This window comes from Passer domesticus, chromosome 6, assembly GCF_036417665.1.
Source record: "Passer domesticus isolate bPasDom1 chromosome 6, bPasDom1.hap1, whole genome shotgun sequence".
Taxonomy (NCBI): Eukaryota; Metazoa; Chordata; class Aves; order Passeriformes; family Passeridae; genus Passer; species Passer domesticus.
In genome coordinates this window covers 35,225,002-35,239,051 of record NC_087479.1, presented here as the reverse complement: position 1 = coordinate 35,239,051, position 14,050 = coordinate 35,225,002, and the positions used below count along the sequence as shown (strand labels likewise).

Here is a 14,050-nt window from a genome sequence, read left to right as displayed (position 1 = left end):
TTCCAGTATCTGGATGGTGCAAGCTCTCCTTTAACTCGACCAGACCTACAGCATTTGTAAATTCCACTAGCTGTGAATTTATGAGTGGCTGGGAGTAGGCACTGTTATTAGCAAGCCTTCTTTAACAAACACACACAATTCTCACTCCCTACTTCTTACAGCCTGTCATTGCATAGGCTCTGCATGTCTCACTTGCATACAAGCTCAAGTTTACTTTGCATAGCTGCCTTTTCTGCCTCAAGCTGGGGAGATGGATACCATATCCAGGTCCTATGACAAGTGTGGTAACTCAGTCTATGAAATTTTTCATGTTCTGGGTACAAATAACATAGCATGGGCAAGACCAGAACATAGAGAGATAAAGCGAAAGCATTTCTCCTTCCAGAGCATAGACTAAACCCTTACAGCATATACTCCTTTTAATGATAGAAGCAAGGTAATATATTCTATATTCATCTCAAGATGACAAAGTGCTAGAGATGAAGATCCTCCTTTGTAGAGCATCAGTCATCCTCTCTAGAAAGATGAGGAGAATCATAGGCAGCATCTGCCAAGCTGATCCTTGTCTCATGTCAGCAGAAAATTGGTCACTAAAGCGCTCCCTAAAAGCAAAAAGTCAATAATTAGCAAAACCCTAAACCTCTTATATGTTGTCACGACTAAGTGGAATTTGTATCTGAAGCCTCTCAAACTCATGGCTTCCTGTGCACAGCAAAAGCAGGGAAATTTTTAAAGCAGTCTTCAAATCACGCAACACACTGTTTAATAATTGCCAGGGTTTTCAAAGAGGATGGATAATGATACAATCTTGCTGGTCACAACATCAGTTGCGGTCATGCAGCTACTTAAATGCCTCAAGGAACGCAACTGCAGCTTTGTTAGTGATTGCTGGGCTTGAACTCCACAAACCTCCTGAAGATAGGTTACTTATGGTATAGATAAAAGTATCCCCTTCTCTCTTATTTTTTCATTGGTTGTCCTCCCTGTTGTTTCAGCAAGCTCTCCTGTTACTGCACTCAGGAAGCTTGCACAGGACTCACAGGAAATTCCTCTCTATTATTTGGCACCCTGCAGACCATATATGCTGTAACTCATCTTCTCAGTGAAATACACGGACTTCACCTCCTCCATCTATTTTCACAGGGAAATCTTGCCATTCTCTAAATTGTTCTTATTACCTGTTTTGAAGGCATTCTCTGCTTCATGGATATATTTTGATGGATAGCCAGATATGAGGGCTGCATCCTGGGAGAAGATGAGGTATTTTTCCAGTGACAGCTGTATTCTTCGCCTTCCCAAGGGCAGTGGCTGTGTTTTCTGCTAGTTAATAATTAAAAAAAGTCTTTCAGAATGTGATTTTCTTTCTGACTCCCAATCCCTGGCTTCCCAGCCCAAGAGGGAGTTTTCTCTACCAGATATAGGGAGAAGCCTGGGAGCAGCTAAGATGGGGCCACAAGAAAAAGGGACTTCGGAGCCAGGAGAAGCAGTACCACATCCCCTCCTTGCTTGCTGCAGCTCCTCCAGAGATGCCACAGCCCTGGGACATTGGCCAAAATTGCACTTACCTTGCAGAGGCTGGCAAACTCCACACATTGCCTGACCTAATGAAGAACATCAGCAGCTCCACCTGCCAAAAAGCAACGTGCAAGTTTTTGGCTGTTGGTTTGAGCCCTCCACTTCTGGAACCAAATCGCTGTAGCCTCAATACCACAAACCAGCATGAGACTCCTTGTGTCTAAAGAGAAGGGTGTTAAATCATTGCTAACAACAGAAACACACTTTCATCCTCCCCACTAACCACTTTGATATTTCTGAAACTATTTTCCTTCTTTATATATCAACAGGAAAATACGTTTTCTCTCCTTGATATGGTAAGTTGAGCATTCTAATGTATAATGTCACAGAAAGGCATATCTTAGAATAAAACTTCAGTGTCTCATACTGTGCTAGATTTGTGATGAAATAGATTTCCAAAAGAAACTTTGTTGTGCTTTTCTCTCATAATGGGTGGGATTATTTCTTTAGTACTTCAAGTAGCTTGGAAGAAGAAAACCCTCTCCCTCTTATCCCCTCAGGGCCCCTGAATCCCATCCAAAAAGGGTAAATATAAAACCATTAAAAAAAAAAAGGACCATTTTCTAACATACTTTATTACTTGTAGGGACAGACCAGTTATCTTTTCCTTGAATTTATTAGGGGATTGATTAAACATAGCATGTATTAGACATTATGTCTCTGTCTTTCTTACCACTCTTCTAGAGATGCTAAAAACTAGAATACACCTGTATTCTGTTCTGATCATTCTTGGACAACATATCAAAAAATAGGTTCTCAGGGAGAGCAGTAGAACCTAAAAGTTCAAAGAATCATTTCCTAACATTCCAGTTCTTACCAGTGCTTGCAAAACCTCACTATACACTCATCCAGAAGGCAGGCTGAGAGCCTACCTTCAGCCTTACTCTTGCTCTGATTCAGTGCTGCTTTGATATTTTGCAAAATGTTGAACTGAAAGAAACTAAAATTGCTTTTCTGCTTGCTGAAGAAGATGTATCAAAAGAACATTGTCATAGTAAACTATGGATGAGAAATGGCTGTATTCTTATCTCACAGACATAATTCACCCAGAATATATCTCTATCTTCCTGAAATGCAAGAATGTACTTTAAAACAGAGCAAGAAGAAAAAACATAGGCAACCAGGAATATTATGAGATGCTCTTATTAAAAAAGGAGCATCTTAATCCAGCTCTGGTACAAGGAGAGAACAGACTTATTTGCCCAAATGAATTGCAGCAGCAAAGTAGCAGGTGAGGTTTCACAGTGGCATTCAGCTGAAGCAGCATGGGCTGGGAAATACAAGCTGGGTGAGGAAACACAAGCTGATGACCGTCCTGACACATACCACCTTGCCCAAATGAAAGGCTCATTAACCCCAACTAGAAATAACATAAGTTTGTTAATTTACTCAAAATGCATACACCAGAGAAGTCGCTTGAGGACTGTTTGTTTGATTTTCATTCAAGGATGACACAAGTACAGACAATTGTTATAGGTGATAACTACTAATTTTGATTTGTGCTAAGATGTAAATCTCCCTACTCCAGGGAAAAGGCTTTGCTCTCAGCTTTTGCTACTGGTCAGAGCTGCAGGGTCTCATCGTGCTCACAGTGCCTTGGCCCTGTGAAACTGGGCCCTTCCCAGGCACAGCAGGTACACCCAGTGCCACACCTCTCCAAACCCAGTCCCTGCAATGCAGATGCACGTAGGCACACTGGCTACTCTCTTGTCCTATTTGAGGCCTGCAAAATCATGATGCAAGCACTCATAAATACTTAATAATAGTCCTAAAAACTGCTCTAACAGGCACAATATTGAACAACAATATTGAAGATAACATCTCTCCAAAAATGGAACTGTAGAAAAAAGGGTAAATAAGTGTCTCTGACCAAAATCCCCTTGGCCTGGTGATAGAGTCTTCTACGGGGGATGTGCTGAGCAAGAGTTTAAATGTCCAACATATGCAAGGAGAGCTTGGTGCCAAAGAGTACTGTGTGGAACACTGGGGACACCAGTGATTTTTGGCCATCTCTGTTAAAAGCAGAACTGATAATGTAAACAGTCCTGTATTTTCTTTTAACTTGGTTTTAATAGCTAAAGCCCTTCAGAACATAATTAATGTTTATATATCCACTCTTGAGAACAAATTAATCAGTTCCTCAGAAAGACCATTACGTTTTTTGCCTCTGTGCATTGTAACCAATTATGAATCCAAGATTCACAGCTATTAGCTTCACCTAGAAATTCAGAAGTTGCCAATATATTAATTGCAATTTAATAAAGAATTAACAAAATATGTACAAATTAATTCAGATGGAATAAGAAATTAATTTTGATGAAATATTAAAAATAACACAATTAGAAGTAGGAATGTCTAAGTCTCTCTCTTTTTTTAGTTTACACTTCATTCATACTGACTTGTTATATCCATTTTATTCCACAGAAAAGTCCCTGTGATTCCAAAGTACAGATGGATTGTGCTTTTAACTGTACACTGCACAATTTATGTGTCATAGACAACATAAAGCATAGCAGTTCTTGCTCTATGTTTGGGGATTCTGTGGTCTCCAGGAATCCAAGCTACTGATAGTAACAACTGAAGCACTGAATCACAGAAAAATGGGAAAAAAGTTCAATAGATGTTGGAGTATCTATCTCAAATGAAGATAGAAATGTGCAAGGAAGAATGTTCATAGAGCTGCCTTTCATTTATTTCTTAAACTGAAGTCACAATGCACAATGTGTGATGTCATAAAAAGCCCTACTGCGAATTCTTTCTCGGTTGAGATTTCCTGGTAACATATCACAATGCCAACACTGCAGGCCAGATGCTCTGTTTCCATATTCTACCTTTGCAATGAATTGATCTATGCTTGCTTCCAGTTTAGAATCACATTTCATGTTTTCATTATATTAAAATATAATTAATATGCTCTAAGTTGTGTTTTTAAGGGGTATAACGGACTAATCAGAGCTTATTGAAGAGGGCTGTGTTTGCTTTCCAAGGTATCACCTTTAGTGAACAGAGGCTGTACAAGCTGCAGGACATGGATGTAAGGGATTGGTACTGACTCAGTTTCCTTACATATTCCTCTCTAGGTTTCTTTCTGTGCTTCCCCATATCTTTTGAATGCATATCATGAATAAGGTCAAATTATGGCTATAGAATAAGAATAGCCATTGCAGAAATCCACCTGTCTTACAATGCCCTAGGTCAAATGGACTAGTGGTGACACAAAATAGGGCAAATATAGGAGTATACTAAGTCTTCACACTGCAATAAACAGCCAAACTCCTTTTGCTCAAAAACTGGGCCAGAGAGTGAGAGATGGAGGTTTGGAAAGAAAGTGGGAGAGAGATTAAACAGCCTCTGGTATCCAATGCCTACGGATGACAGTTTCAAAAATATTTCTGGGGATATACTTGGCAAGCAGTAGCCTGCAATTTCCTTCTAGATACATATAAACAGCTAAAGCACACAAACAGCTTCTTTTTATAAGAGATATAATTATCTTAATTTTCATGCATGTACAAAGATAATTTACAAACTAGCTAAGGCACAGCTCCCATCACTGGCCCCTTCCTCCTCCCTCTACCCCAGGGCAACCTCCCAGAAAGCAGCTGGTACTCATGAAGTGCAAAGTCAAGACTTAAGACCAAGCCTCTTGGCATGACAGACTGGAGTGGTTCATGATCTCCCTGTCCTTCACAGCACCTGCCATCCCAAAGTTTCAGACAGGGTCCTGGAGTCATGAGAGATTTAGGGGATGAGTTCCCAATGCTTTTAAAAAAGATATGACTGCCTCTGTGCTCCAAGACTGATTCTCTGAAAATCCTGCAGTCACAAATGCAAAAAAAATAAAAACCAATTGACAATTTCCTACATTGTGCAGAGTCAGTTTGTTTCTGGGCTTGAAATCTAATTCCCCAGGAGAAAAATATGTTTTTGTTGCCTGAAAAATTTACAGGCAACCAAGAAAAAAGGAATTGGGGGGTCTGAGACAGAATAGATGCAACCAACTTCTGATGGCTCCCATGCCAGCTGTGCAGGAGAAGTGCACAGGCACCCCTTCCCTCTCATCTGTGCTCAGAGAGCTGAGGGAAGAAAAGAGGGGCAGAGGCTAAGGGGAGAGAAGACATAGCAGCAAGGGAAGGGGAGTGAGGTGCACAGTCCTTAGGGAGGAAGTCATGGCCTGGGGGGAGATAGTGAAGCAGAGGAAAAGCATAAAGGAAGAGACTCATTGGTATGGCCATACTGCAGTGGCTCCAGGCTGGCTGGGGAAGCTTTGCATCAATGTATGGCACATTATCTCTGCTGTCTGAGATGCTGCTGCTGGTTCTATCAGCAACTTTATCTGAGGATAAAGAACAAAGTCAGGACAAGAGGGGAAGCAAGGATGCGGGAGCTAGCTACCTCCTGCCACCTTCTAACATCAAATGGCTGCAAGACTCCAGCCTTTGAAGTGTGGGAAACCTTTGAAGTGTGATTGATCTCATAAGCTACTAAAGTGGGCAAACCCTTTTCATTAAAAAAAAAATTATCATCAAACTAATCTCAGCACTGCAAATGCAAAAAATGCAAAGCCATATTCCATGACTGGAAGTCAAGACCTGCTGAATCCAGCAAATAATACTCAGAAAATACCTGAGCTGTATGAAGTGGGCAGGAAGAGGAACAGCAATGTTCTTCATGGCTTTTCTCCCAGTTCCAAGGATTTCCCATATGTCATGATCCTTGCCAATCATTTGAAATGTAGGCAGCTCTGGATCACCTCAAGAGCAGTGCACGTAAAACAAGGAGGCTCATAAAACTGAGTCAACTCCATTGTCCTCTTCATACAACTCATGTGTCAGCAGTGCATGGATTTCATGTAGGACTGATAAGCGTGCCTTACCAGTTTGGATGTTGATCTTTTTTTTTTTCACCTGATATACTACTGCCACCAAAAAAAAACCCCACGTAGCTGTAAACAGGCTGAATTCAACCAGAAGTTTAACCTCATAAAAATGATTGTCACACAGTGAACCCTCAGATGTATGTACAAAAAGTACAATTGCAATTAAAATGTGAGATAGTAACTCAGAAAGCAGACTGATAAGTAATATGTACACTGAATTAACTAACCTCCTAGCTACATGAATGAACAGTAATTATAGGTATCATGAAACAGAGTCACAGAGTGTAACTGCACTGTAATTATATTTGCTGTACGAAAGGGTGACCCAGGTATTGCACTGATAAATGAGATGAAAAGTAAAAGAAAAATCCCAGCTCAGGATCCAAGCGGGTGGAACAAAGCCAGAACGATACCCATTCAGCAGTTTTTACTGCCTTACCATCTCCCTGCCAGAGGAATATTCCACACATCTCTGGAGGGACAGCGCTGGTGCATGTTTCAGTACTGGGATAACATGTACACTGCTCTGCCTTAGTATCATCCCTGGAATCCCTACCCTGAGCTATTAGCAGTGACAGGCAAACTCCATAACAGGAGTAAACTGTCAGCCACACAAATTCATTTTTTCCCCTGCAGTATATTTGGTTCTATCAAGCTTAATGTTAAATGCACATTTACTGGGCTAATGTCAAGTCGCTCTGCCCCTCCCTGGTCATTTCTGCCTAAAGATAAAGAACTGGAAGGAGGAAAAGACATTGGTTTTTGTTGGGTTTATGATTCTTGGGTTTATATATTGCTTTTGCATTAGCAAAGCTTTGCTGTTTATCTCTGACCTTTTCAGTACTCGGCCAGCTCAGAAGAGAGAGACATGGTAAACACCTCAATACACACTAAAAGAAAATAGAACTGGGAGAAAAGACAGCATGGGAAAGTAGTCTCCAAAGAATACAGGATAGGAAAAGGAAATTAAGGGAGTCTGGTCAAGTACATCCCAATAGGATGTATAGATGACCCTTTCAAATCCCATACATTTCCAGTCACAGTCATGCTTTTTGCCTTTATTCCTAAACCTAAAAGAAGCTGTTTGAACTTGTGTAACACTGCCATCCAGTGCTGCTGGCATGCCCCAGGCTGCAACCCCTCCTCTGCACCCTGAGCTAGCCCACATGGGAGCGAGGCCACCATCTCAGCAGGGCCCAGTTATCACCATCCTTGGGGCAATCTTCCAAGCTGTATCCCCTCACCTGTGGAAGTCCTGGCATGACTCTAACCTACTGGATGAAGAGAGAATTGGAGGGCACAACTATCTTCAGTCACCGGGACCTCTGATGCACTGTAGATCACATAATCTCAAAAGGTGAACCCATCCACACATTTTCACCTCTGTTCTCCAGTCTTTTAACAACTCTAGAATGAAGGTTTCTTATTTGATAAATATAATGCTTACAAGTTGCTTGCTCTTGGGCTTGAGAACTGTGATTTAACTGGTGTCCTTCTTCTGGGAAAGGGCATGGTTGTTCAGCCTACAAGGAAGACAGAATAACAGCCATGAGGATGTTGGTTAGGTTTTGCTCTAATGGTCAACATAGTTAAATTTGAGGAGAGGCAGATTTCCTATATTTTTTAATTAATAAAAACTTTCATGTCCCTCAAGCAGCCAGAAGGGATATTCTCATACATTTTTCAATGTGGCCCTGGGGTTTTTTTTCTTTGAACTTGCTAAAACCCTCAGACTCATATTTTGAGACCCATTTCAAGACCTGTCTCATAATAAATATGACAGGTTGATTAATACAATACCAAATAACTTACATGCAAATTCCTCAGCATATGCAAAAGACAGTCTTTGTCCTTTTGTTGTTTCAAAGCAGAGCTTTTGGTTTTTGCAACACTAGTTCAGAACTCTGTGCAAGTGTCTCCCAGGCCAGTTCACTCCCTTTAGCCGAGCAACAGATTTCTTCTGGATTTATCAACCTTCATCATAGATGTCTGGAACTTTTGCACTACTAACTAAATTGGTACAGTTGCTACAAAATAGCAAAATTACAAAAATAGCTTCCTTCAACTGAACAGCAGCAGAATGGGCTGCAATGACTCACAAAAATAGATCCGCTGGCTTTTAAACATGCTTCAGCAAGAAAGGTGCAGCTGAATTTGATAAAATACAGACACTTTCTCTGCTAACTTGCACAGTCAGGAGAAACTCTACCTTTCAAATCAGGTGAATTTGAAAGGAAATCTTTGATGTAACACACAGAATAATGTCCTGTAAAAACAAACAAATGCTTCTTCTCTATTTTACTGTAGCTATATTTAGTTAATATTGATGATTTGAAAATTTAATGTAAGGATTAATAGTGGGGATGGTATTTTTATTCTTGATCTGAAGAGATACATCATTATTAATTAAAGCAGATACTGTACCTGAAGCCAAATAGATAGCACACAGTATTTTCCATTTCTTTATGCTTCAGATTTTTCAATAAAATTTCTTGAATATGCAGAGTCATAACAATGTTTATGAAAAAAAATCTAACTACTGATTGATGTATATGGAAAGATATAGTAATTATTGTATTAACTTCAGAAAGCACATCCTAAATATTGGGTTTGTTTCTGTGCTGCTTCTGGGCATTAATTTTGGCTTAATCCATGGAAAAGTGTTAAATTCCAGAAATCTTTCAGGTAAAATATTTTAATCAAAAGCTTTCAGGACTTTCAGGTTTCCATTTTTCCTCAGCCTCCAGGCTTTTCCTGATCTACTTACATCCTTTCACCTGCTCTGATAATCTTCAGCCATTACTTTCCACTTCTGGTAAATACAGAGCCCCTCTTCTAGAGTTTGATAGCAAAGGAGCACAGCACTGGGCATCACCTATGTATGATGTGTTGCCTGCACCAGCCTCATCTAAGATACATAGATTATGGTCTCTGTGCTTCACCAACCCAGCCACTTTCAGATGAGGGTAACATATGCCAGAATGAAAATGCCATTCTGAGAATTATGAGCAATCCAATTAGAAAAAAAAAAAAAACAAACATAATTGTCATTACTGTTAGTATGCCAGAGGGCTACTGTCCTAGTTTTCTTAGTTTCCAACTTGGAAGAGCCACTTGGGCACATCGATCTCTGACACTTTGTAACTTCAAGAAAAGTAACATGGAAGAACAGCAGATCCTGGATACTAATGTGTATGGTACCAAGCCCAAGAATGACAAGGTGAAAATCCTCACTCACAGAGAGCTCATCGTTAAGGACTGAAATGGAAACCATGTACTCATTTGTGTCAAAGAGGGTTGCTGATCCCTGTTAGTATCAGTCTATTACTGCACTGCTGTCAGTGTGGGCAGTGAAACCTGCTGGATTGGTTCCTACCATTGCTGGCTTCCTTATCCCTGCTAGGAAATGTGATAGAGAAATATTTTGTCTTAAATGTGAAGGTGAGCCCTTCTGTTCTTAGGTTTCAAACACCAGTACCTAGTCAGGATCTGATTAACAGAAGCAGTACCTCTCCAAAAATCTGGGGTGTAAAACAGCTCAGCTGGACAACAAGTGGTAGGAAGTACCAAAGCCTGACCTTAGGAAAAGGCCAAGTCGGGTATTTTCCCAGGGCAACACAGATCCACGACAGGGAGATCCTCAAGGCTCACAGCAGCTGGAGGGTGCGGCTCCAGTGACTTCCCAGGCAGAGGGACACCATGACCAAACAAGCTACCCTGACCTCCCTGGCTGCTCATCCTGCTCTGCCCGTCTTTGTGTCTTTGCCAGATAAACCAGCAGAATAAGTTATTCCTCTATGATAGCAAAACCAAGCCTTGTACAAATCACTGACCTTGAGCTAGCCCTGCTCATGGATGTCTCTAATGGGAACTAACAGGTATTTAATCTGCTTTAGTCCTTATTTCATAAAATTTTACTAAAGTCTCAATTTTTAATCTCAGCCAACTGATGGTCCTCCAAATATATAACAAAAATGAGTCTTTCACAGACCTTTTTTCTTTTTCTGCTATCATCCAAGGACCATTGATTGCTTTTCCCACCACTGCACTGTTCCCAATATAGCACTATATTCCACAGTTATCTCCTGCAGGAATCTAGACTTTAATACTCCATCTTTATATAAGCCTTCAAAGTCTTTTGGTGCCAGAAATGCTCCCAATTCAATAATGTAATTACATTGAAAGACACAGGAATAAAGTAAAGCAACTAGGTTTCTGTGAAGTGGAATCAATTTGCAGCAGATTTATTTATTTTAACTAATCTTGACCCAGAGTCATGAAGGGTCATGATGGGAAGTCAGTGCTCTGACTGATGGGAAAGGAAGAGAAGGAATGCTGTCCACAAGGCATGTTGGAGAACTTTGTCACATGCATTTCTAGGTTAAACAGTCTTCAGCTTTCAAACAAGAAGCCTGACAGACAGAAGAGCACTGAGGGGAATTATAGTCTTCACTTTGCTGAGACAATTAATACAATATAATGGGCTGCCTCCCTATTGCCTCCCATCCTGCATAGTTATGCAGTCTGAATCTACAGAGATTTTTTTCCTTCATTCAAAATGCAGATCTTCAGAGTCCCTTCTTCAGCTTTTGCCTGACTTTGGCACTGGCTGTATCCACATGACACCCTAGATCCCATCAGTAAAGTTCTCTGGTTGCTTAAATTTCTGCTTCTGGGTCTGCCCAGACATACTCAAGTCCTGACAGCACTGGAAAACCCAATATTTCAGTTCTATAGGGATTCACAGATAAGGCATTGCTGTTTTAGCAGCTGTATCTGCTAACTGGGATCCCATGGGAATTTCAACCCAGGGCTAGCAGAGAGCTGCAATAAGAGGGTGGTGGGGTGGTATAAACTACCACTGCTACAATAAGGAAGATGGGGAAAGAAAGAGGAGCCAAGGATTTTGAAAGAGCTGGTTGTGGTGTGTTTCTGTCACTCCTGAATGTACCAGCAATTCCTGGTAAGGATTCTTTTGCAGGACGACTTCACTTAACCAGTGAATATGATGGGTAATAGCTGGGCCAGCTGCCTAGGTAATCAATGCTTGGCATGAGCAGCATGAATGAAGGCAAGCACCCACATCATTCAAACTTATATATGTGGCTCCTGCTCCTTTCTTGGCATTTGTTGCTGACCATCTTAGAGAGTCTCTGACTGCATGGTAGCTTAGGTGCTTTTGTAGCTCTAATTAGGCACCTAAATATCCACTTAGCCAGGCTTTTCATTTCACTGGGCATCAGGGCACCTAAGTGCTAAGCACTACAGCACTAAAATTGAGTTTTCTGCATCACTCAGCCTCTACTTTGCAAGTGAACTTTGCCTGGGAATCCCACTTTTCCCCTTGGGTAATAAAAAGCTTGCAAAGTAGCAAATTAGTTCTCTGGATTCAATTATGCATATACACTAGTAATGGAAGTAATTGCACTGACTCAGTCACATTACACAGTGTACTTACTTGAAACCAAGCTGAAGAAATACCACTGGCAGCTATAGGAAGACAGACTGGATAAGAGGACATCAGGTGCAGTGAGACTACAAGATTATCATCTCACCTGCTGTGGTAATTAACAGCCACAACTCTCACCCTGCAGATCACAGTTCTCTCTGCCACTCCCTTCTCATGAAGGGATACTATCAAATAGTCATCCCTCTGAAAGACATCCTCCTGTATGAAAGCTAAAGGGCTGCAGGAGGAAATGTATCTCCTTATTGTATAGTCACTAAGAGCCTCAAATTACCTGACTGCTACCTGCAGCTGTCTGTAGAACTGGGGCATGCACTGGGTATTTGTGGTCTAAGCTGAAACATCCCAGGGCTCCTGTCTGCTCTGGTAATCCTGTGCTGCTATGCAAAAGGAAAATCAAATATGCAGGGAAATATTACTCGTCATCCACCAGGTTCTTAACAGGACACAACTCTTTTCCTGCACCTAGCCTGGCAACATAATACTCAGCAATACAGGGCTCCAGCCATATATTCATTCCACGAATTATTTAAGTTGAACTGAACGCGGGAAGCAAACCAGAAGTGTTTCCCATGGGCATTGTGTGGTGCTAGGAAGTACTGGACATGGTCCGTGCATGTGACTAACAAAGGCTCAGACAGGGAAGCTTGAATTAGTCTGAATTTGTGGGGAAACATCTCTATTTGCTTCTTGGTACAAGCACTTGCTGCGGCAGAACACTCTCCATCACAGTTTTGCCTAGTTTGCTGTCAAATCCTGCCGGTCCTCTGTGGTCTCCCCCATAACACTCAGCACTGCCACCCTGTTTCAAAATAGTCACTCACCTCCCACATCCTTCTTTCTGAAGACCTGAAGGTGTTTTCATCTTCTTTGACACCACGCCAGGTTTTAATTCCTTGATGCCTGCAGTAGCCTTGAAGGTCTCCAAACATACCCAGTGTCCTCCAAGCTCACCTTCCTCCTGCCTGTAATTTTATACTTAGTAACTCAGAAAATAGCAAGTAATGGAAATTTGGCAGTTATCTTGTCATTTGCCTTCATCAGATACAGTCAAGTTTAAAGATCCAAAACAAACTACTGAAGTAACGTGTTCAGATGACACAAAAGTATATTCAAAGAGGGATGTGTAATTGCACTGGGGAATGAAAAAGTAGACCATACACTCATGAAAAAACAATGCTACTGTTTGAGGTTTTATTTAAAATAAAAAGTGAAATAACAAAATTTTAGGAGTTGAATTTTTTGCAGTATTGACACCACAGAAGGGAAATTCTTGGGCAGGTCACAACCGTCTGTGCCAACATTATCCAAGTCAGCCATCTGCAGTTTTGGAGTGTGTACCTATAAAACCATGCATGGTGATCTGGCAGAAAGACCAATCCTTTTGGTAAAAGTTGTGTGTCTGTCACAAAGCATAGGTAGGTCGCACAAAGTGAGGTGCTGATGGTAAGGATTGACTGATTTATGGATCTAAAACATGTCGTGGAAATTGTACTAATTCTAAGGACAGCAAGCAGATCACACGCTTCAGCTGTGGGGCGTGTTGTGTACGGGTGACAGAGTAATAAAGTGACTTGACAGAAGCTGTTTAATGCAAAAACACTTTACTATCTGATTGTCCATCATCTTTAGTGTTTGGCTGACATTTGTCTTGCCAAAGAGAGCTCAAAATGAGCTCATAAATGAGCCCATCTGTAGTGAGTGGAAAACTCTGAATAAGTACGTATGTGCTCAAAACCTATTTTCCATAACTATAAGCAAATATAAAGATTACATGACAAGAAAGAGTCAACACATTTATGTTTGGAGTTCAAGTGAGTGACACCAACCCAAGAACAAAAAAGATCAAAGTCCCACTCTACACACATACATGCTCACTGGGAAAAAACCTATCATATTTATAGTCAACAAAACTTCCAGGGCTTTATATTTCAAGTAAATTTGTACACTACTGGATAAAACATACTCATGTCACTTTTTGCTTATATCTATCCAGTAAAGCTAGGATAGATTAATTATCTGCATCACATTAACTTAAATACCTTTGGCCAAGACACTAGAACAGAGGGGATTTATGAAGAGTAGAAAACCTGTTCTTCATTTACCTAAAACACATCCCTACAGTCATA

At 40.8% G+C, this 14,050-nt stretch overlaps 1 long non-coding RNA gene across 2 annotated transcripts; it reads right to left on the bottom strand.

Moving 5' to 3' along the window:
- Positions 1-401: 401 nt before the first annotated feature.
- On the bottom strand, positions 402-4,104 carry LOC135303112 (uncharacterized). 2 transcript variants are annotated; one of them, XR_010364638.1, is made up of 4 exons: positions 3,975-4,104; positions 1,566-1,627; positions 1,179-1,320; positions 402-602 (listed from the first exon to the last, which is right to left on the bottom strand). It is a non-coding gene; the product is annotated as an uncharacterized LOC135303112 (long non-coding RNA). The 2 variants fall into 2 exon arrangements; XR_010364637.1 differs by having other exon boundaries at positions 1,179-1,317.
- Between the last annotated feature and the right edge of the window lie 9,946 nt (positions 4,105-14,050).